General features: G+C 35.5%; 2 long non-coding RNA genes across 2 annotated transcripts in view; one reads left to right on the plus strand and one right to left on the minus strand.

Annotated features, from left to right (window-relative positions):
• The window catches only part of LOC102139483 (uncharacterized), a 125,928-nt gene extending 105,386 nt beyond the window's left edge, over positions 1 to 20,542 (plus strand). Inside the window, exons 5-7 of the long non-coding RNA XR_001489937.4 lie at positions 15,447 to 15,515; positions 18,972 to 19,016; positions 19,695 to 20,542. This is a non-coding gene — a long non-coding RNA (uncharacterized lncRNA). The remainder of the gene's footprint in view (positions 1 to 15,446; positions 15,516 to 18,971; positions 19,017 to 19,694) is intronic.
• Positions 1 to 25,598, minus strand: part of LOC123573048 (uncharacterized) — a 130,477-nt gene that overhangs the window by 22,418 nt on the left and 82,461 nt on the right. Inside the window, exons 2-3 of the long non-coding RNA XR_006697781.3 lie at positions 13,471 to 13,622; positions 5,503 to 5,696 (exon numbers count right to left, since the gene is read on the minus strand). This is a non-coding gene — a long non-coding RNA (uncharacterized lncRNA). The remainder of the gene's footprint in view (positions 1 to 5,502; positions 5,697 to 13,470; positions 13,623 to 25,598) is intronic.

A 25,598-nucleotide genomic window follows, 5' to 3' on the forward strand; every position in this document is an offset into this window, starting at 1 on the left:
GCTGGATCAAATAGTACATCTACTTTTAGTTCTTTGAGGATCCTCCACACTGTTTTCTGTGGTAGATGTACTAGTTGACATTCCCTCCAACAGTGTAAAAGTGTTCCCTTTTCATCAGGTCCACACCAACATCTATTATGTTTTGAATTTGGCCATTCTTGCAGGAGTGAGGAGGTACCACATTGTAGTTTTGAGTTACATTTCCCTTATAGTTAGTGATGTTGAACATTTTTCCACATGCTCATTGGCCATTTGTATATCTTCTTTTGAGAATTGTCTATTCATGTCATTAGCGCACTTTTTGATAGGACTGTTTGTTTTTTGCTTCCTGATTTGAGTTCTTTGTAGATTCTGGATATTAGTCCTTTGCTGAATGTATACATCGTGAAGATTTTCTCCCACTCTGTGGGTAGTCTGTTAACTCTGCTGATTATTTCACTTGTTGTGCAGAAGCTTTTTAATTTAATTAAGTCCCATCTATTTATTTTTGTTTTTGTTGTGTTTGGGTTTGGGTTCTTGGTCATGAAGTCTCTGCCAAAGCCAATGTCTAGAATGGTTTTTCTGATAGTGCCTTCTGATAGAATCTTTATGTTTCAAATCTTAGATTTAAGCCTTTGATTCATCTTCAGTTGATTTTTGTGTAAGGTGAGAGATGAGGAACCAGTTTCATTCTTCTACATGTAGCTCCCCAATAATCCCAGCACCATTTGTTGAATAGAGTGTCCTTTCTCCATTTTATGGTTTGTTTGCTTTGTCAAAGACAAGTTGGCTGTAAGTGCTTGGCTTTATTTCTGGTTTCTTTATTCTGTTTCATTGCTCTATGTGCTTATTTTTATACCTTTACCATGCTGTTTTGGTGACTGTGGCCTTATAATGTAGTTTGAAGTCAGGTAATATGATGCCTCCAGACTTGTTCTTTTTGCTTAGTCTTGGTTTGGCTATGTGGGCTCTTTTTTGGTTCTGTGGTAATATGAGTGTTATATTTTAAAATATGAATTTTAAGATTTTTTCTAGTTCTGTGAAGAATGTTGGTGGTATTTTGATGGGAATTACATGGAATTTCTAGATTACTTTTGGCAGTATGGTGATTTTCATAATATTGATTCTACCCATCCATGAGCTTGGGATGTGTTTCTATTTGTTTATGTCTTCTATTATTTCTTTCAGCAGTGTTTTGTAGTTTTCCTTGTAGAAGTCTTTCACCTTTTTGGTTAGGTATATTCCTAAGTTTTTCTTTTCTTTTTTTTTTTTTCAGTTATTGTGAAAGGGGTTGAGTTCTTGATTTCATCCTCAACTTGTTTGCTGTTGGTGTATAACAGAGAGCTACTAATTTGTGTACATTAATTTTGTATGCTGAAACTTTTTCATTTACCAGTTCTGGGAGATTTTGGATGAGTCTTTAGTGTTTTCTAGGTATACAATCCTATCATCAACAAACAATGACAGTTTGACTTCCTCTTTGCTGATTTGGATGTCCTTTATTTCTTTCTCTTGTCTGATTGCTCTGGCTAGGACTTCCCATATTATGTTGAATAGAAGTGGTAAAAGTGGGCATCCTTATCTTGTTCCACTTCTCAGGGGGAATGCTTTCAACTTTTCCCCAGTCAGTATAATGTTGGCTGTGGATTTGTTGTAGACAGCTTTTATTACTGTAAGATATGTCTCTTCTATGCTGATTTTGCTGAGGGTTTTAGTCATAAAGGGATGCTGGATTTTGTCAAATGCTTTTTCTGTGTCTATTGAGATGATCATGTGATTTTTGTTTTTAATTCTGTTTATATTGTGTATCACATTTATTGACTTGCATATATTAAACCATCCCTGTATCCCTGGTATGAAACCCACTTGATCATGGTGGATTATCTTTTTGATATGCTGTTGGATTCAGTTCTCTAGGATATTGTTGAGGACTTTTGCATCTATGTTCATCAGGGATACTGGTCTGCGATTTTATTTTTGTTATGTCCTTCCCTAGTTTTGCTATTAGGGTGATACTGGCTTCATAGAATGATTTAGGGAGATTCCCTCTTTCTCTATCTTTTGTAATAGTGTCAGTAAGATTGGTATCAATTCTTCTTTGAATGTCTGATAGAATTCAGCTGTGAATTTGTCTGGTACTGGACTTTTATTTTTGGCAGTTTTAAAAAATTTTATTTCAATCTTGCTGCTTGTTATTGGTCTGTTCAGAGATTCTATATCTTTCTGGTTTAATCTAGAAAGGTTGTATATTTCCAAGAATTTATCCATCTCTCTAGGTTTTCTAGTTTGTGTGGATAAAGGTGTTCATAGCAGCCTTGAATAATCTTTTGTATTTCTGTGGTATCAGTTGTAATATCTCCTGTTTCATTTTTAATTGAGCTTACTTGGATCTTCTCACTTCTTTACTTGGTTAATCTCTCAAATGATCGGTTTTATTTAACTTTTCAAAAAACCAGCTTCTTGTTTCATTTATCTTTTGTACTTTTTGTTTGAATACCATTTAGTTCTGCTCTGATTTTGGTTATTGATTTTGTTGTGCTGGGTTTGGGTTTGGGTTTGGATTGTTCTTTTTTCTCCAGTTCTATGAGGTGTGACCTTAGATTGTCTATTTGTGCTCTTTCAGGCTTTTTGATATAGGCATTTAATGCTATGGACTTTCCTCTTATTGCTGCTTTTGCTGTATCCCAGACATTTTGGTAGGTTGTATCACAATGACTCAGTTCAAAGAATTTTTTAATTTCCATCTTGATTTCATTGTTTGCCCATTGAGCATTCAGGGGCAGGTTATTTAATTTCCATATATTTGCATGATTTTGAGGGTTCCTTTTGGAGGTGATTTCCAATTTTATTCCTTTGTGTTCTGACAGAGTACTTGATATAATTTCGATTTTCTTAAATTTACTGAGACTTGTTTTGTGGCCTATCATATGGTCTATCTTGGAAAATATTCCATGTGCTGATGAGTAGAATGTATATTCTGCAGTTGTTGGGTAGAATCTTCTATAAATATTTGTTAAGTTCATTTGTTCTAGGGTTTATCTTAAGTCCATTGTTTCTTGACTTTCTGTCTTGATGACCTGTCTAGTGCCATCAGTGGAGTATTAAAATTCCCCACTGTGATTGTGTTGCTGTCTGTCTCATTTCTTAGGTCTACAAGTAATTGTTTTATAAATTTGGGAGCTCCAGTGTTAGGTGCACATATATTTAGAATTATGATATTTTCCTGTTGGACTAGTTCTTTTATCATTATATAATGTCCGTCTTTGTCTTTTTAAACTGCTGTTGCTTTGAAGTTTGTTTTGTCTGACGTAAGAATAGCTACTTCTGCTCACTTTTGGTGTCCATTTGCATGAAATATCTTTTTCCACCCCTTTACCTTAAGTTTATGTGAGTCCTTATGTGTTAGGTGAGTCTCCTGAAGACAGCAGAAATTTGGTTGGCAAATCTGTATCCCTTCTGCCATTCTGTATCTTTTAAGTGCAGCATTTAGGTCATTTACATTCAATGTAGTAATGAGATATGAGGTATTATTTCTTTCATTTTGCTATTTGTTGTCTGAATACCTTGTTGTAGGTTTTTCATTGTGTTATTGTTTTATAGATCATGTAAGCCTTATGCTGTAAGGAGGTTCTATTTTGGTGTATTTTGAGGATTTATTTCAAGGTTTAGAGCTCCTTTTAGCAGTTCTTGTAGTGCTGGCTTGGTAGTGGCAAATTCTCACACCATTTGTTTGTCTGGAAAAGACTGTATCTTTCCTTCATTTATGAAGCTTAGTTTGGCTGGATACAAAATTCTTGACTAATAATTGTTTTGTTTAAGGAGGCTAAAATATAGGACCCCAGTCCCTTCTATCTTGTAGGGTTTCTGCTGAGAAATCTGTTGTTAATCTGATAGGTTTCTCTTTATAGGTCACCTGATGCTTTTGCCTCACAGCTCTAAAGATTCTTTCTTTCATCTGGTCTTCAGACAACCTGATGACTATTTGCCTAGGCAATGATCTTTTTGCAATGAATTTTCTGGGTGTTCTTTGAGCTTCTTGCATTTGGATGTCTAGAATATTCTCTCAAACATGTTTTCCAAAGTTTTAGATTTCTCTTCTTCCTTGGGAATAACAATTATTCTTAGGTTTGGATGTTTAGCATAGTCCCAAACTTCTTGGAGGCTTTGTTCATTTTTAAAAATTATTTTTTCTTTTCTTTTTTTTTTTTAACAAAATGGGTTAATTTGAAAATCTTGTCTTGATGCTCTGAAGTTCTTTCTTTTGCTTGTTTGATTCTCTTGCTGAGACTTTCTAGTGCATTTTCAATTTCTCTAAGTGTGTCCTTGCTTTCCAGAAGCTGTGATTGTTCTTTATCTATCCTTTCTATTTCACTGAACAGTTTTCCTCTCATATCCTATATCATGTTTTTGATTTCTCTAAGTTGGACTTCACCTTTCTCTGGTGACTGCTTGATTAGCTTAATAATCAGCCTTCCAAATTCTTTTTCTGGCAATTTAGAGATTTTGTTTGGGTTTGGATCCATTGCTGGTGAGCTGGTATGATCTTTTGGGAGTCCTGAAGAAGTTTATAAGTTCTTTAGGACTTTATAAGTTTTATCATATTATCAGAATTGTTTTTCTGGTTCCCCCCAATTTGGGTAAACTATGTCAGAGGGAAAATCTGAGACTCAGGGGCTGCTTTTCAGATTCTTTAATCTCAAGCGTGTTCCCTTGATGTGGTGTTCTCCCCCTTCCCCTAAGAATGGAGCTCCCTGAAACCAAACTGTAGTGATTGTTTTTGCTCCTCTGGGTCTAGTCACCCAGCAGAGCTACTGGACTCCAGGCTGGTACTAAGGAGTGTCTGCAAAGAGTACTGTGATATGGTCTATCTTCAGGTCTTGCAGCTGTGGATACCAGCACCTGCCCTGGTGGAAGTAGCAGAGTAGTGAAATGGACTCTATGAGGGTTTTTGGTTATGTTTTTGTTTAGTGCACTGGTTTTGTGTTGGTTTGCCTCCACCCAGGAGGTGGTACTTTCAAGAGCACATCAGTTGTGGTCCTATAGGGAGTATGCAAACTGGCCCTAGGGATACCTGGTTAAGTATTTGGGTTTCTCAGAAGGTGAACAGGGCCATGGAGCCCCTAAAAGATTATGACCATTGTCTTTGGATACCAGGGTGAATAGAGAAAGACTGCCAGGTGGGGGCAAGGATAGGTATGTCTGAGCCCAGCCTCTCCTTGTGTGGGGCTTGTTGCGGCTGCTGTATGGGATGGCGGTGTGGTTCCCAGTCTAATGAAGTTATATTCCGAGGGGGATTATACCTGCCTCTGCTGCATCATACAGGTCACCAGGGAAGTAGGGGAAAGCCGGCAGTCACAGGCCTCACCCTGCTCCCACACAGCCTGCAGTCTTAAAGGCTGGTCTCAGTCCCACCATATCCCCTCTGCAGCACTGAGTCTATTTTCAGGCAGCTAGTGACAGGCAGAGAACATGTCCCAGACCACCACCTTTCTCAGTCCCTCCTGAGAAAGCAACTCAACTCACAGTTTTTTGGCATCTCAGAGAGCCTGTAGCAGTGATCCCATTCCTTCAAAGGGTCTGTGGATTATCTCGGCTTTCCTGGTATGTTCCTGTGATGGTTCTTGGAGCAAAAGTTCACTATGTGAGTCTCCACGTGCTGCTCTGTCCATGTGGGCAGGAGCTGCAAGCTAGTCCTGCCTTCTATCCACCATCATCCTCTGCAAATAAATAATTTTCAACTGGCATTTATCATTAATCTGTTCCAGGCACTTAATACATATACACATATTGTCTAGTCTCAATGACCACATTATAGGGGAAGATGTTAAGTAACTTGCCAAACATCCCACAGCCAGATAGTGGCAGAGCAAGAATTGATACTGAGCAGAGAAAAGAACCATACTCAAAAACCTTATATTATTCTTTCTTCATTCTTGATGTTCAATGAGTAATAACACAGTCTATTTGCTCTATAGTCTTAAATTAAAACACGATGTGATAGGAAAGGATAAATTATAATAGTATCATCCTACTTTGTTTTATGGTAAAGCAAATCAGTCACCACAAGAGAGAAAATCACTGCACACACACACACACACACACACACAAAGTTGTGAAATTATACAAGGTATCATTTTGTTGTCAATATGCCCCTCCAAAGACTGAGTTGGTTGTACTACACCTTCTCAGAGCTCTATCTGGGAAAGGATAGGAAGGTTCACATGCTTCTTTTCTTTCTTTTTTTTTTTTTTTTTTTCCGAAATGGCAAAAAGCCCAGACATTTTTGTTACCATTCCATGGTAAACATTTGTCTCTCCAGTCACCCAGATTCATGATTCATTTGTTAGGGGCTTAGTGGGCATATTTTGGCTGTCAGCCTGCCGTGTGCCCATGCCGGGCATTGACTGAGTTCTGTATAGAGGAAGTCTCTCCTTTTTGACCATACAAGAGCATGTGGATGGGCTTTCTAACCAGATGCAGTTTAGCAATGAGATAGGTATGCAACACAGGAAAGGCCTAAGGAGGCACCTCGCCCACAAATTACCGTGGGTGCCACACTCAGCACTAAGCAGTGTTGGCCATGAACTACATTAGAGCACAGTAACTGTACTGTTTTATCGTGCCTCTGTATGTGTTAGATGGCACAGAGATGTGGCTTCTTAAGGAACCATCACTGTTTCTAGACATGAAGCAAGTCTAGAACTGCTATATCATGTGACAACTATGTATTTATTTGTTTGTTAATAATGATTCATAATGGTCTTTTGAGTATTATGAATCAGGCTATACAGCCTCATTTTTTACATCATTTAAAAATGAGACGTCTATCAACACCAATTCTAAAAATGTGCATAAAACATCTGCACTGATGCCCCCTAACCTTGTTGGAGCTCAGGCTTTTGCCTTCAAGAAATCATTGTACAGAACAACTGTATAAAACTTGAAGAATAGCTGAGAATATAAATGTAGAAGAAGTAAAGAGACAAAAGATCAGTTAAAGCCACATCTTTTCTTCCTGTTAGGTTGGTGCTTTCTCTAACACTTTCTATGTTTCTTATTTCATTCATTCTTTTAATGAATAATTATTGTGTGACTTCTATATGCAAGGCACTGTAGTAGGAACAAGAATGGAGGAGATAATTTTGAGGCACAGAGTAGTTTGGGGGGTAGGCTGGTCCTGGGAAGTGTGCTAATAAGCATAGTTTAAATTAGGAAATGAGCATAGTATACCCAAATAGCAGCAATATTCAAGTGAGAGAGGAATAAATATAAAGAAGTAAAAAAATTCCCATGTATATTGCCTATGCCAAATTTTATTCACAGCCAGTCCTGTAGCCAGAAAGAAGTAAATATTTGTTCTCTGCCTCCTTCCTTCCTGAACTCAAAGTTCTGTCTCAAGTATAATAAGCACAATTCAACTTAATTACACATTCAATAGGTTTCAGGTGGGGAGAGGCTATAATTTAAAATATTTTCTATCAAAAATTTTGTTTTAAAAGCCAAATAATTTACAGGCAAATTTTGAGGACTGTGTGTACCTACATGGAATCATATTCTTTCCTTTTCATAGGACTTAACTCATCATATAACTATATTTGTAATTATGTAATGATATAGAGCTTAGCTAACTATGTAAAGTTAGGCTGAATATGTAGCAAAATTTCATTCTTCACAGTTAAAAGTTCAAGCGATTAATGGCCACTGTATTAGTCCATTTTCATGCTGCTGATAAAGACGTACCTGACATTGGGAAGGAAAAGAGGTTAAATTGGACTTACAGTTTCATATGGCTGGGGAGGCCTCAGAATCATGGAGGGAGGTGAAAGGCACTTCTTACATGGTGGTGGCAAGAGAAAATGAGGAAGATTCAAAAGCAGAAACCCTTAATAAAACCATCAGATTTGTGAGACTTATTCACTACCATGAGAACAGTATGGGGGAAACCACCCCCATAATTCAAATTATCTCCCATTGAGTTACTCCCACAACACATGGGAATTATGGGAGTACAATTCAAGATGAGATTTGGGTGAGTACACAGAGCAAAACCCATTCCACCCATGACCCCTCCAAATCTCATGTCCTCACATTTCAAAACCAATTATGCATTCCCAACAGTCTCCCGAAGTCTTAACTCGTTTCAGCATTAGCCCAAAATTCCATAGTCCAAAGTCTCATCTGAGACAAGTCAAGTCCCTTCTGCCTATGAACCTATAAAGTCAAAAGCAAGCTAGTTACTCCCTAGACACAATGAGAATATGGGTATTGGATAAATACAGCCATTCCAAATGGGAGAAATTGGCCAAAACAAAGTGATTACAGGGCCTATGCAAGTCTGAAATCCAGTGGGGCAGTCAAAATTTAAAGCTCCAAAGTGATCTCCTTTAATTCCATGTCTCACTTCCAGGTCACACTGATGCAAGAGGTAGGTTCCCAAAGCCTTGGGCAACTCCACCCCTGTGTCTTTGCAGGGTATGCCTCCCTCCTGGCTGCTTTCACAGGCTGGTGTTGAGTGTCTGTAGCTTTCCCAGGTGCATGGTGCAAGCTGTCGGTAAATCTACCATTCTGGGATCTGGAGGACAATGGCCATCTTCTCACAGCTCCACTAGGCAGTGCCCTAGTAGGCACTCTGTGTGGAGGCTCCAACCCCACATTTCCCTTCCACACTGCCCTAGCAGAGGTTCTCCATGAGGGCCCCAACCTGCAGCAAACTTTTGCCTGGGCATCCAGGCATTTGCATACATCTTCTGAAATCTAGGTGTAGGTTCCCAAACCTCAATTCTTGACTTGTGTACACCTGCCAGCTCAACACCATGTGGAAGCTGCCAAGGTTTGGGACTTGCACCCTCTGAAACCATAAGCCAAGCTCTACCTTGACCCTTTTTAGCAATGGCTGAAGCAGCTGGAATGTAGGGCATCAAGTCCCTAGGCAGCACACAGCATGGGGACCCTAGGCCTGGCCCACAAAACCATTTTTTCCTCCTAGGTTTCTGGGTCTGTAAAGGGAGGGGCTACCATGAAGGCCTATGACATGTCCTGGAAATATTTTCCCCATTGTCTTGGGGATTAACACTGGGCTTCTTATTACTTATGCAAATTTCTGCAGCCAGCTTGAATTTCTCCTCAAAAAATGGGTTTTTCTTTTCTACTGCATCATCAGGCTGCAAATTTTCTGCTTTTATGCTTTGTTTCCCTTTTAAAGTGGAATACTTTTAATAGCATCCAAGTCACATTTTTTTTTTTTTTTTTTTTTTGAGACAGAGTCTTACTCTGTCGTCCAGACTGGAGTGCAGTTTTGTGATCTCAGCTCATTGTAGCCTCTGCCTCCTGCCACAAGTGATTCTCTTCTCTGTCATTCAGGCTGGAGTGCAGTGGTGTGAGCTTAGTTCATTATAACCTCCACCTCCTGGTACGAGCAATTCTCCTGCCTCAGCCTCTCAAGTAGGTGGGACTATAGGCATATGCCACCACACCCAGCTAATTTTTATATTTTTAGTAGATATGGGTTTCACCATGTTGACTAGGCTGGTCCTGAACTCCTGACTCAAGTGACCCACTCACCTCAGCCTCCCAAGGTGCTGGGATTATAGGCATGAGTTACCGTGTCTGGCCCCAAGTCACATTTTTAATGGTTTGCTGCTTAGAAATTTCTTCTGCCAGATACCCTACATCATCTCTCTCAAGTTCAAAATTCCACAAATCTCTAGGACGGGGGCAAAATGCTGCCCGTCTCTTAGCTAAAACTTAGTAAGAGTCACCTTTGCTTCAATTCCCAATAAATTCCTCATCTTCATCTGAGACCACCTCAGCCTGGACCTTATTATCCATATCACTATCAGGCTTTAGGTCAAAGCCATTCAACAAGTCACAGGGAAGTTACAAGCTTTCCCACATTTTCCTTTCTTCTTCAAACCCTCCAAACTGTTCCAGCCTCTGCCTGTTACCCAGTTCCAAAGTCACTTCTATATATTTGGGTATCTTTTCAGCAATACCCCACTCTACTGGTACCAATTTACTATATTAGTCCATTTTCATGCTGCTGATAAAGACATACCCAAGATTGGAAAGAAAAAGAGGTTCAATTGGACTTACAGTTCGACATGGCTGGGGATAACTCAGAATCATAGCGGGAGGTGAAAGGCACTTCTTACATGGCAGTAGCAAGAGAAAATGAGTAAGATAGTAAGATGCAAAAGCAGAAACCCCTGATAAAACCATCAGATCTCCTGAGACTTATTCAGGAACATGAGAACGGTATGGGGGAAACCGCTCCCATGATTCAAATTATCTTCCACTGGGTCCTTCCTACAACACTTGGGAATTATGGGAGTACAATTCAAAATTAGATTTGGGTGGGGACACAGAGCCAAACCATATCACCCACTATCTTTCTACCTATTATAGATTCAAAACTTTTTGTGTGTGTGTGTGGATTTGTAGTATAAAACTTTGTATCCTAAACATTTACCAATAATTCATCAATTATAACTTAGAGTATTTTCTCCTTGAAGTTAAATTTGTAGTAGAATTCTTAACCTTTAAAAACTTGGAATTCATTCAATCCTTTTTTGGGTGAAGTTTTTGAGGCAATGAAAGCAAGGATTTTTTTTTTTTCGATTGTGTACTAAGATCATTCCAACACTACATAATTACATTCTTGTGAGTAATTTTAAATGATTTTCTAAGAGATCAGCTTAGTTACTGAACAAAATTTAACAAAAAATGTCATTAAATCTGAAGTTGCTATGTTTATGGTGCAGGTACATTCTTACATTCTTTTTCTTCTCCAAAATTTTTCAGATCCAAACACCGTATCAGAGTTCATTGCTTTTTAGGGCTTATATTTACAGACATTTTAATAAAAGTCATGAGACTTCATCCTGTGTTTTTATGGGACTTGAATCTAAGGAGATGAATCAGAGTGGTTGTTAAATCTGAATTAATATTGTTGAGATTCCATTGGCAACACAACTGCTGATTTGGAATATCTGTTGTGACTTTAGTACACTTTAGTCATGAAGAGTGAGTGCAAAATATTTATAGCATTTCAAAAAATTTTGAAAAGTTCATTTTGGGTCATAAATGTGGTTCCCACTTGCACTTCTCTAGTTACGTGTTTAACAGTAAAGTAAAAGTCCAGCATGACTGACATTCTGGGAAAAAGAATTAACTAAGAGGTTTTTCAAGTTTTATGAATAGAAAAATCACAAGAGAATTCGGATAGCCCCAAAAAACTATTGACATATTATGGTAGAAATCCCTGCTCACTAAGGAGTACTTACAGAATAATCATTCAGAGAAAGGTGAATTTTGGCTATGCCACTTCATAACTCAGAACTTGTGATGTTATGCAAAATGCTTCAACATTCTGGACCTTAATGTCCACATATGTAAAATGAGAGAAATAATAGATACTATATAGAGTTATTATAAGGATGAAATGAGATCATGAAAAAAAGTGGCTGAGACATTGTAGCTTTGCAATACATGGTAGCTGTATAGCTGTATATGCCAGGAAAATAAATGCTGAACACTAATGAGTGACTAAATCACAACAATCTTGTGAATTCTGGGCCTGAGTCCTAAAGAACTTGTGAAAAGCATGATCTTTTCATTGACTGGTATGTGTTTTGTGTAGGAAACATGTTTATAATGTATGAGAGATTGAAGTTCAATTATCTTATTTTCTTTCACTCAAGAGACATAATAGCGTCATGCTCTCAATATTGTTCTTAATACTTGTTTGAAGGATTGAGTCTATGCTGCCTAAGAATTTATGATTGGTAATGGGAATTAACCATATAAACTACATCCTGCATATGTGTTAGCTAATGCTTTTCCTTTGTTTAGTCTAGAAATGCCTTAATTTTATTAAAAATTTACCTCTTAAAAAGGTACTGAGAAATTGCATTGTTGGAAATTTTAGGAAAGACCACTGGGGGTGATTTGGGGGGTTGTCCTATAAATTATCTTTGCAGACTTCTAGGTACCCTTCTGCACATAGGGCCAGTCCTGCCTGTAGCTTCTCTGCTGTTTTCATGTTCCACTTCAGGTAAAAGAGGGACTGTGCTGTTTAATCACACGAGCTTATATGACATAATTTATCCATATAAGCATAATATGATTTATCCACACAAAAAAAATCAAAAGACAAACAATATAGAAAAGCAATGTACACAAAGAAATTCACAACAGCATTTTTTATAGTAATATTAGAAATGACCTAATCACTCACAAGAGGGAAATGACTGGATAATTATCAAATTAAGTCAGTGAAATATTATGTAGTTGCTAAACTAGTAATTGTGAACACGACAATGTCATAATATAATGTTAATTAAATAAAACAGAACAAAGATTGTATTTCCTCATCATTACAACTTCAGAAAACATGTAAGCATGGATAAATTCTAGAAGTAAAAACTAAAAATTATATATGATGGTGAAAATTGTGTGCATTTGCCCTTTCTTTTTAACTTTCCTCTACTGCCATAATTATGCTGGTACAAAAGAAATAAATATGGAGTAAGCAATAAAAAATTGAATGTTATCTACCAGACGTATAGCACTATATAAAATATGTTTAGGTATTATTCTGTATGTAAAAGTTTAACTTGAGAGTTTAAATTAATAATTATAGGAATAGTTCAATACATATAGTGATGTTAAAAATGTTAAAAAACCAGAGTAAATGAATTAGAAGTAGAAGACACGAATTATTGCCTCAACTAAGCCACTAAGTGACAATTTAACTTGAGACAGTTTGTTTGTCTGAAACTGAATTTTAACTGTAAAACTCAGGAATTGACTAAGGTTGTTTCAGGTTTGTTTCCAGTCTGAAGTTTTTTGATTCTGAGCCTACAGCTCTCTATCCAAGCTTTATGTAATGTTTACACCCTTTATTTCAGGCACTATCCTAATAATAATGCTAATTACTACTATTGTATTTATTAGGACATCTGCTGAAAATGTGACTTAATTAAATCTTAAATGATTACAAGTTATATCCACTATTTAAAATTTCTTCTCAGCTCTCTATCAATCTTAAGAATTTTATCTTTGGAGCTACCTAAGGTAAAAATCATATATATGATTACTTTTATATATAAATATATGAAAAATATAGATTCTTTCATATATATAAATTTTATATATGACAGATATAATTACTCTATCTGAAAATGAAAACTAGAGTGTATTTTTGTACATGCTTTTTTCTTTTTAAACTTTTCAACCTAAAAAATGTTTGTGCATAATTTTAATTTTGCAATTCAATTAAGTAATAGAATTATTAAGATACAATTTTTTGTAAAAGTATACTTGGATAAGCTATAATTTTTTTATTAACAGACTAATTAAAACTTGGTAAGAATTTGAAGTGATCAAATTAGTTTGTTTATGAATATAAAACAAATTACCGAGGGTATTTAAAAATAAGCTCCAGCAAGGAACTTAAAGAATCTCTTAAACAAGACATATTCTAATTCTTACCTCCCCTTGCAACTGATCAGAATAATTACAAATGGGCTGTAAAGTCAGGGTCATCGAGAGGCAGCTTGGTTTTTGATATTTTCAGTGTCAGGAAGGAAATGAATTGCCTTCAATCAGGGACTGGTAATTACCACAATTCAGGAGCTCACCACCTACAGGAAATGCAAAGACAGAACATAAAGTCTGTTACAGCAGCTTATGTTGCTTTGATCTTCAGCAAAACTCCATTTGCTGCAGTATCCTGGCATTCTCCACTTTGTTGAATGTGAGGGTTCATAATAGACACAGCATGTTACTGACTAATTTCAGTGAGGAAACTCCACCTCTTTCTCTCTTATTTTCGTGTTTGACAAGAAGCTCTTTCTCCTAGAGATAAACACATTAAACTTTATCTGATATGGCATGAAGTAAAACAGTGTCAATTTGAGGACACAGACAAGTTTGAATGAGCTACATAAACATTTAGGCTTTGTTGGACCAACTAAGTTTTATTATAAAATCTCTCCTCAAACACATTACAGTGTGCACTCAAAGTCACTTGTCCAACAAAAGCCTATTTATTTTCTACCTCTATATTTACTTGCACCAGTACATAAAAAATTTTTAAGCCTCAAGAGAAGACAAATCACAAAATATTCAGCACCAGAAACCCCAAATTTTAAAATTCCATGGGGTTTGGGGTTTGATTTTTTAGCTCAAGTTCTCGGTCAGATGAAAGACATTCTGGTCAGAGGGTTTACAATTTTAGATGCTTTATTTCCTGTGTAATATTTGTGATGTGGCATTTCTGGAAATATATGGTCAGGGAAGGTACAGAGAGCAGCATTTTCATGAGAGCTGGTAGAGAGCTTGGTGAGAGAGATACAGTAACAGGTAAAATAAACCCATCCGATAACCCCTTTTGGCCCTACAAACAAGTGACCCCTCTCTTAAGACAAGCTGACCCAATAAAGCCTGGTTGAGGTATGTCTGTTAATTAATCCAACATTTAATAATTCTCTCCCATGCACCAGGCACCGTACAAGGCACCAGATCTGGCAATGACTACCAAGGCAGCCTCTAATAGGAGCAAATACTCATTTAAAACCCTCCAGCCAACATGGCAAAACCCCATCTCTACTAAAATTACAAAAGTTAGCTGGGCATGGTGGTGCATGCCTGTAAACCCAGCTACTCAGGAGGCTGAGACAGGAGAATGGCTTGAACCCGGGAGGCGGAGGTTGCACTGAGCCAAGATTGCACCACTTCACTCCAGCCTGGGCCACCGAGCAAGACTCTGTTTCAAAAAAAAAAAAGCCTCCAACCTAAAATCTAAAATGACTCCTTTAGTTTTTGTCCACTGGTCATTCTATGTAACCCATTTAGAATCTGGCTTTTAAACTAAGATAATTAAAATGAGATTAAGAAACTATTAAGACTGACATGAAAAAATGTCAGCAAGGACCTTTAGGTTTATCTACTGAATTTGTCTCATGAAATGCTATTCAGTGATATTTACTAAACTGAAGTAGCTACAACTATTTACTTCTAATTGGAAAAAAAAAAAAACAAAAACATTTCATGTAGCTTGACTATGGGTATGGGAACAAGGGGAAAATGAGAGTTACTTAACAGCTGTGGTTTGAATGTGTCCCCCAAAATGCACATTTTCATGAGAGCTGGTAGAGAGCTTGGTGAGAGAGATACAGTAACAGGTAAAATAAAGTCTTCCCATAACCCCTTTTTGCCCTACACACAAGTGACCCCTCTCTTGAGACAGGCTGACCTATCTCCACGTGTTGGAAACTTAATTCTCAATGCAACAGTGTTGAGAGTCGGGACCTGTAGGAGGTAATTAGATCATGAGGGCTCAGACCTGGATTAATGCTCTTATCACAGGAATGGATTAATTATCATGGGAACGGGTTCCTGATAAAAGTGATTTCAACTCTTTCTTGCCTTCTGATGCTTTCTTACCCTTCCACCTTCTGCCATAGGATGATGCACCACAAAAGCCATCGTCAGATACCAGCACCTTAATGTTGGACTTCTCAGCCTCCAGAACTGTAAGAAATAAATCCCTGTTCTTTATAAATTACCCAGTCTCAGGTATCCTATTATAGCAGCACAGAATGGACTATGATAGAAAATTGGTACGAAGGAGTGGCACCCTTGTTATAACAAATACCTAAAACTGGAAGCCACTCTGGAACTGGGTAATGGGTAGAGTATGGAAGAATTTAGAGGAGCAGGCTAGGAAAAGCCTAAATTGCTGTGTATTACTCCAGAATGGTAAGAAATAAATCTCTGTTCTTTATAAATTGCTCAGACTCACAGCACAAAACAAATTAAGACATTAAGATTTGCCCCATTCTTAGAATTCATTTTCTTCCATTTTTCCTTTTAATTAAATCAATGCCAGCATCTAAGCAATGTACCCCTTTTGACCATAGTCTTTCTAATTGACCAGAAGCTTAGATGTGGAAAATGCAAAAATTAGGCACATTTCTGGTGGGTTTAACTTCTGAGAAATTTTCACAAGGTTTTCCTTATTTTATCTGCTCCAGTAAACCTGTGGTTTCATGAACAGGCCTAGAATTTAAGATATAGCTTCTGAACTTCAAAGGTGACTTTTCAACCCATTTGTTTATAGACAAGGTATTAACGTTTTGAGATCTAGAATAGGGTTTTAGAACTTACTTTCATAAAAGTTTATATAGTCAATTCCATTCATTTATGCTAAGGACATAAAATATTTCTAGATTGCACAATAGGTTTCCGTGGGAATCGAATGGAAATCCAGGTTTCCTGACAAGAAACAAAAGGTCTCTCAGTCTCTCTTGATCCCAGTCACTTCTCAAGAAAAATAATTCTTTACCTGGGTTTATCTTGTCTTAAGTCCAGTGCTTCCTTGTGGGATTTTTTTTTTTTTTTAAATGCTGGATTGCAGATTAAATAAAAAGATCTGAGAAACAGGTCAGAAATTAAATCCTGGTGTTGTCATGGTTTTTTTAAATAGCACCCTTGAAATTGGTTGCAGAACATACATTTTATCTGATTCTAATTATGTGGAATTCCAAAGTCATTTTGGTAACAGAAACTATTCTAACCTGTTATTAAACTCAGGACTTTTTTTTAAGAAATAAAAATTGCTTGGTAAGAATGTTAACGTTTAAAAAACTATTAATGAATCAGACCAACAAAACCTCGTCAAATGAATCTGTATCTGTATTCATGGTTCAAGCATTACTTCCACTTAGTTAAAAATGAATACATCCCCTGGAACTTAAAATAAAAGTTGAAGAAAAAAAATGAATGCATCTTTCATCTTTTATGGTTACAGATATAATGGAAAAATTGTTTCTGCCTCAAAGCCCTACTTTATAAATAATTAATGAAATATAGACATTGATAAACATCTCTAAAATTGCATTTCCCATGGATATATCTATTTAACTCCTGATTCTTTTGTTAACATAACCCATACATGGGAAAAGAAATTGAAGCTTTTTAAATTACATGCTAATACATGGCCATCAATTTTAAGGGATTTTGAAAAGTCCACAATAGTAAAAGTAGAGTAGGAAAAATTATAGTGAAGAAATAATAAAATAAAATAAATGAGCTAAACAATTAGCCTCTCTTTATTTATTTGAAGGAAGTATTTAGAAGTATGTGCTGATTCTTACGTTCTCATACTTCAAGATGAGATCATGTTGGCATGCACTATTAGGGCGCTCACTCTTGTCCATAATGTTTTGGCAAGCTTTAATCAGATAGCTCTGTAATATGGTAATACCTTCTCTTTGGATAACTCTTCATTTCAAAGCAATGCATAGACATTACACCTTTAATTGTAGGAGACCTCGAGGCACAAAGCAAAAGCAGAATCAATTTCATCATGGGAATATACACAGCAAGGCATTAACATCTATAGTTAAATATGTCAGCATCAAACTTCTCCTTGTACCACCCACCGTTTCACACAGTTCAGTTAGCTGACTCATTCATAACTTTAAGTCCAATCAGAATAAATTAATGATTCATCACTAATAAAGGTGCAGAGTGTGTACTTTTATTCTTCACTAGGGTAACATGACCCTTCTGAGTACTTCTGGAGCAAATGTGTATGAAGTGCTTGGTCTTTTGTCACTAAGTCTACGTACTCAGAAAAGACATAAATTTTCAGTATTGTGGTTTACCACTTGCCAGGCAAAGGAAACTGTAAATAAATGTTTCACCACACATTTATGTGAAAAAAAATTAATTGGTGAATGGACTTTGTTATGATTCTTAATAATAATGAATCATAGTTTTACACATATAGTAGGATGAAGCATTTGAGATTTGATTCTAGCATTTCTGTTGATGTGTTCATAATTTATCCAATGAAAGTATTAAAAGAAAAGCTTTTTGGGGGGCCTTGAATTCAGAAGTCTCAAAGTTGTGCACTTCTATCAAATGATGTAATAGGAATGTGTTTAAGATCAGCAGATGATATATTGAATGTAAACATAATGTGCTTATGACAAAAGCCAAAACACTATTTAATTGATTGGGAGAAAACAGAAATTCACCAAGAGTCAAAATCCCAAATAAGAGGTCCATGTTTTCAGGGCTTATTTTAATAGTATTAACTACTTCAATAAATTATTTTTCTTTGCTTTTTTCTATTCACTTAAAAATATTTAATGGTTTTATTGAACTACATTTTACATATAAAATTCGCCCATTGAAAATATTCAACTTGATGATTTTTAGTAAAATTTAGAATTGTGCAACTATGATAGATTCCATTTTAGATAACTTCTGTCATTCTAAAAAGATCTTTAATGTCCATTTTTAGTGAAATCTGCTCCCACCCCCAGTCCCAGCAAATACTGATATAATTTTCATCTACTTATTTTTGCTTTTTCTAGAAATTTCATATAAAAGTGTGGTTTGCAAAATAAAACCCCCTGCACTTGTCAATATGTTACATCACACTGGAAAGGGGACTTTGCCAATGTAAATAAGACTTATAAATGAGGAGGTTATCCAGGACTATCTGGATGGGCCCAGTGTAATCACTTCAGTCCTTAAAAGCACAGAACCTTTCTCAGCTGGGTCAGAGAGATACAATAATGGAAGAAGAGTGAGAGAGATGCAACGCAAGAAAGACTCAGTCTGCCATTGATGGCTTTGAAGTTGGAGGAAGGGAGCCATGAGTCAAGAAATGGAGGGGACCTCTAGAAGGGAACAGTCAGAGAATAGATTACCCTCTAGAGCCTCCAGAAAGAAACACAGCCCTGTCAATTTACCTTGGTGAGACCCATGTAGACTTATGGCTTCCAAAATGATAAGATAATACATTTGTATTTTTTTATGTCATTCAGTTTGTAGGAATTATTATGGTAGCAATAGAAAACTCATAGAAATGACTTATTATGATTTTGAGATGCATTCATTTTGTTGCATGGATTATTCTATTTTATTGCTGAGTATCATCCTATTGTATTGATGCCATATTTTGTTTTTTCCAGTCACCTATTGGTGGTCATTTGGGTCGTTTCCAGTTTGTGGCTATTGTAAATGATGATTTTATAAACATTTATGTACAAATCTTTATGTGGATATCTAAATATATGATTTTATTTCTCTTGGATAAATACCTAAGATTAGAATTGCTGAGTCATATGGTATGGATGCTTAACTTTAAAACCTCCCAAACTGTTCTTCAAAAGGGTTGTGCCATTTTACATCCCCACCAATAATGTATAAAGGTTCCAGTTTCTCAAAATATTTGCCAACACTTGGTATGGTCAGTCTTTTTGATTATAGTCATTCTAGTGGGTATATAATGATATCACATTGTAATTTTAACTTGCATTCTCCTAATGACTGATGATGTTGAGGATGTCTTCATTTGGTGTTTTTATTATTTTATTTTTAGCCATACGTATATCTTCTTTAGTGAAATGCCTATTGAAATATTTTGCCTATTTTCTTGTTATTTGTCACTTATTATTGAGCTTCAAAAGTTCTTTATGTATTCTGTTCAATAGCCAGATGACCTCATCTTTTGGCATTTACACCCTTGAGCAGTGCCTTCCTCATTGCTCCAGGATTGGTCTGACGAAAAGAACCAAACAACATACGGCAGAAATGATGGTATATCACTTCCAAGGTTAGGTTATAAGAGACTGTGTTTTCCATCTCAGCTTCTTTCTCTCCCCTGCCAAACTCCTTTGCATCATTCATTCCAGAGAATCCAGCTGCCGTGTCATGAGGACAATCAGATGGCTTATAAAGGGCCCTTGGGATAAGGAACTGAGGCATTTTTCCAACAGCCAACAAGGAACCGAGGTCTGCCAACAACCATGTGAGTGAGCACGGAATTTTCTAGCTCCAGATGACTGCGGCTTTGGCCAACAGCTTGTCTTGAGACACCCTGGGCCAGCACCACTCAGCTAAGCCACTTCCAGATTCCTGCCCCTCAAAACTGTGTGACTTGTTGTTTTGAGATGCTAAGTATTACAGTAATTCGGCAACAGATAACAACTATATTCTGGATACAAGCGTTTCTGATATGTATGGTTTGCAAATGTATTTCTCACTTTGTGGTTTGCCTTTCCATTTTTGAAATGGGATCTTTTGAATACCATCAGTTTTCAATTTCGATGAAGTCAAATTCTCCAGTTTTTATTTTGTGAATCAGGCTTTCAGAATCATGTCTAAGAAATTCTTGCCTAAGGACACACATTGTTTATCAGATGTCGTCTTCTAAAATGTGGATCGTTTTAATTTTTCTACTTTTGTCTCAGATTCGTGTTTATTTAAACTTGTATATGGTGTAAAGTAAGCATCTAAGGTTTTTCGTTTTGGTTTGATTTTTGTTTCGCATATAGCGATCCATTTGTTCTAACACCACTTGTGGTAAAGATGATTGTTTTCCTCTTGAATTGCCTAGGCATCTTTGTTAAAAATCAATTTACTGTAAATGTGTGGATTCTTTACTGGGTTCTTCATCCTGTTTTATTGATCTACATATCTATTATTATATTGATGTCATACTGTGTTGATTACTGTACTTTTGTATTAAAATTTTACACAAGTCCTCCAGCTTCATGCTTCTTTTTCAAAATGTGAGTTGGAATCATGACTATTTGTTATTAACAAACTCTTCTTTCAACAGCATGATAATATTTTTGAAATGAATAAAGCAGATGAATCAGTTCTGATAAAAATTAAGATATCCAAAATGTTTTCAGAGGTTTTCACCATAGTAAAAAAAAAACATACTTGATTTAAATAACTATTATTCACCTATCATTTTCTCAATGGCTACATTTCATAATGTTAGGACTGATTAACACCAAAAGCAATATCCAATATAAAAAAATCAATGATGTTTTTTGAAAAGATTTTAACTATTTATTGATAGCATGTAACTTTACTAAGAAAACGGGTAACATGAACAAAAATTTTAACTATTTTTCAGCACTTATCTGTTGGTCGTGAGAATTTAGAAGGTAAATCCTCATATTGCTGTTAGTGGAACAGTAAATTGTTCCAAAAAATGTTTGGAGAATAATTCATAGATTTCAAGGAATATTTTAAGATTACTTTTGTACTATTTATCAAAAACTGCTTATTATTTTCTGGTTTTTGTTTTTGCTTTTCCTGAAAGAGTACAAATATCAATTGAATTAAACTTTTCTGTATATTATTTCAAAGTATTAAAAATAGTACCCAGTGGCAACTTTTTGTTCATCGAGACACTATGAAAAATTTCCAATATTATGCAAGAATGAGGTTGTTTTCATTAGGACTATTCCTATCTACTAGTTAAATTGAATCACCTTTAAAGCATCATGTACAGACTTAAAAAGCTTTGTCCTTATTGACACTCAAAGAACCCAGGAAATCTGAACATTTGATTTTCTACCACCTCTTTCTCTCATGAAAAAACATAATAAAGATTTTCTTGTTTTACTTTCTATGTTCCTGTTGTATCGATGTTATTAGTCTAAGAAAAATCATTTGAAAGTTTGATTAAGTGAAATATCTGAGTTATTAGCTGGTACACTCATTTTGCACAGTCTGTATAAACAGGATAATTACCTGTAGTATTGGATCTCTGTCATTATCAGACAATTCCAAAATGAATGAAAATGTCAAAATCCGAAATTTCCTGTTTACTTCTGACTCGGACAAGAGTCAACAAGGCACATTTGACATTTAGCCTAATTACCATAGTTGCAAAAAATCATTTAGAAAAATGTCAGTGAACATAAAATAATATCCTTTATCTCATATTAACTGGTTTAATAGTTTTCTCTAAATCTTTATGGAAGAGAATTTGGAAAGGTCTTTCATTGTCAGTTTACATTTGAGTTGGGTTGTGTAAATATGCGGAAGGATATCTGGACATCTTTCAAGATCAGTTAATTTGGGGTTAGGGTTAATCCAGAATTCTTCTATTTGGCATGTACTGGCATATCTTACTAAATTCAATAAAATAGGTAGCCTATATAGAGGTATTACTTATATAAATTATAAGAAGACTCCAAAAATGATTAGAATATGTTAAACCACACATGTAACAGGGTAAATTACTGAAAATTACTTTTCCTATGAGAGCTAATGCTAAACTTTAGTTTTTGCTGAACTTTAGTTTTTGCTAAAGCAAAAAATTGAATTGAATAATATTCAATTCAATTCAATTTTATGTCTGCCACTAGATAAGGTGTGTGTGATCAGATATACCACCCAGATTGCAGGCATAAATTTCTATGTTTCAAAATTTTAAAAATATAAAAAGCTAGGTTTATTTCATGAAATAAAAGTGTTTTGAAACTCACTTAATTAAATAAAAATGGTAAGTAACAAAGCACGGTGATTTCAATGCTGAGTTCTGTGCTCCACAAAGATTCCATTTCTGGCTGAGACATCGGTATGCTTTCAGGAAGCAGTAATGCCATCAAAACATTAAGTTCAGATACCCTGAACTCTTAGTACTGACTGATTTGTCAATCAATCCTCTGCATTTTTTTCTGATCCAAACTTTTATTACATATGCATTTGTAAAAATTGAAGTCCTGCCATTTGTTACTTTATTTTTCTGTATTTACATATTTTAAGTTTTATTAAGAAAACAGGCAGCATGAAGAAAAATTTAAACTATTTTTCAGCACTTACCTGTTGGTCATGAGAATTTAGAAACTAAATCTTCATAATGCTGTTCATAGGAAATTGTTCCAAAAAATGTTTGGAGACTAATTTGTAGATTTCAAAGAATATTTTAAGATTACTTTTGTGCTATTTATCAAAAACTTCTTGTTATTTTCTGGGTTTTGGTTTTGTTTTTGTTTTAGTTTTCCTGAAAGAGTACAAATGTCAATTGAATTAAACTTTTCTGTACATTATTTCAAAGTATTAAAAATAGTACCCAGTGGCAATTTTTTTCTTCATCTAGACACAATGAAAAATTGTCAATATTATGCAAAAATAAGGTTGTTTTTCTTAGTATTATTCCTATTTAAATTGGATTAACTTTAAATGGTCCTACTTAAACTGATCCTTCAATCAGTCATTTATTCTGTTATACTAATCTTTTTTCTTTCAAATGTTATACTTTAAGTTTATAAATTTGTGTACCACTCAGCAGCTGGGAGAGTAATACAGGAAGGACATTATTTTCCACCAAGTAAAATATAGCACACAAAATGTTAGAAGAGGAGAGCTTAGGTGGTTAGGAGAATTATGATAAGCCTTCCATACCTCTCTATGTCCAAGGAAATACAGAATTTTTTAAAGGACTCTACTATATGCACCATATTTTAACTTCCGTTTACATAGGATGGGGGATTTTTTTACTTTTATAAAGGAAAGCAAGGAGAGAGATCGTATCTAGCTTTGTTATACTACATTCTGATTTTGCATCGTTACACTATTTTCCAATATTTTATAAAGTATCTTGTAACAAACATTTGATGGTGGGAGTCAGGAGAGGCTATGTCTAGCCATAGTGAAGTGCTAGTCTATCTAAATAGACGTGGCTTCTACTGTATGAAATCAGTAGCTTTTCTGGTAAGTGGTAAATTTCTTCATACATTTGATCTTATTTTGAGTTAAGGTTTGCAGATTATGTTATGGTTCACTGAAGTCCCCAGTAGTTTCCAGCCTTTTCTTTCTAAGTCACATTAAACATTTATCATTGGGGCAGAATAAAAATATGCACAGCTATTTTAATAAAAGCTAGGAGGCCAGGTGCAGTGGTTCACATCCGTAATCCCAGCACTTTAGGAGGCTGAGGCGGGTGGATCACCTGAGGTCAGGAGTTCAAGACCAGCCTGACCAACATGGTGAAGCCCCATCTCTACTAAAATACAAAAAATTAGCCAGGCACGGTGGTACATGCTTGTAGTCCCAGCTGCTTGGGAGGCTGAGGCAGGAGAATCGTTTGAACCCGGGAGGTGGAGGTTGCAGTGGACCGAGATTATGCCATTGTACTCCAGCCTGGGCAACAAGAGTGAAACTCTGACTCAAAAAATAAAAAAAGTAAAAATAAAAATAAAAACTAGGAAGTTCTCTTGGCAAAAGCAATATTATTAATAAACATAACCCTTTTTTGTTTGTTGCCTATGGTGACATTCTTAGATTTCAATAGAAATGAGAAATGTAAATAAGTAGTTATTTCACAATTTAATGGTTCAGACTATGACAAGTTCTAGAAATGAAATTTCCTACTGTCAATGATCTCTGCCTTCCTAGCCTAGTTAACATGGTGAGGAATATCACTTCTGGTAATCCAGTCAGATGCCGTATCCAGTGTGAGTGGCTGAGTGTAAGCAGATATTTTTTCTTGGGTCTCACGTGACATTGGCTTGGTCTAAGTCTTGCCTGGCATCCCGATAAGTCTGTATGACACAACTTTTACTATGCTTTTCCAGCTCATTCTTTTCTCAAATTATGGACTAAAATGCAGTACTAACATTCCCAACTGTTTTTACTAGACTTCTTCAGAACATTAGGAGTACTGTAGATAATACCAGTATTATTTTATTGGTTTCTTTAAATAGTTTTTGAGTTTCTTTTTTTTTGTTTTGTTTTTTGTGGTTTTTATTTATTTTTTATTTTTTAAATTATTACAAGCAATGTATTGAATATATAGGGAGTTATATTTTAACAGAATTTCAAAATAGAAAAGGAGCATTTTACTTTTTTGGATTCATGAGAATTTTCAAAATCATTATTCAAAAGGAATGCTTCTCAAATTTATTGATTCATAGTATATGCTCTTTGCTGGCACAACCAAATCTGACTTTGAATGTCAAAACTCATTTTTTATTGTTTTGCTGTAATTTTCAGCAAAATTACAGACCAGTAATCAAAGTAAATAAGGAGATTATGTGACACAGTATCCTTTATTCTTTCAGAGCAAATTTGGTATTGTTAAATCTACTTATAAGCATTTGGCTTTTCTTTTTAATGACTCAATGGCCTTGTAGTAATTTTAATTCTAGTAAAGATTTTATGTATCAGTGATGAATTAATGCTGCTAAGATTTGATTTATAATTTTAAATATATATGGACAGTAAAGAAAATCTGCACATATTAATTGTTTCAAAAAGAATGGGTTCACTTTCTTTTATAATTATTTGTGATTCTATGTGTGATGGTATGTGCATTTAAGCCTACCTATATGCAATCATATAGTTTTAAAATATAAGATTATCATCAGTTTTTCAACTAAGATAACTTAAATTATGTTTAATTTGGGGCTTAAAAATTCAGGCAATAATAGATAATAAGGGTTCCCTTCTAAGTTTATTGGTGTTGAGATGAAATACCAAATGTCATAAGCATTGTCCTTTACAATTCTGAGTATGTTTTACTTTTGAGAGTTTTGTGATGTGCCATTTGGCCTACTTGTTTTACCTCCTTGTTTGCCAAGATAAGTCTCAAAGGAATGTATGAAAGATATTTGGGGCCAAATAATAAAGTGTGGTTGAAAAACACTTGCCTCCTGTAAATACAGTTTTACTGAGAGAATATCAAGATTTGCATCTCTGGCAATAATACGAGGTAGTCTTGTAAAATTCCTCATGTCTTTGCTTTACTTTGTTTATATGTAGAATTTTAAAGAAGATCAATGATGTGACAT

Source organism: Macaca fascicularis, chromosome 4 (assembly GCF_037993035.2).
Source record: "Macaca fascicularis isolate 582-1 chromosome 4, T2T-MFA8v1.1".
Classification (NCBI taxonomy): Eukaryota; Metazoa; Chordata; class Mammalia; order Primates; family Cercopithecidae; genus Macaca; species Macaca fascicularis.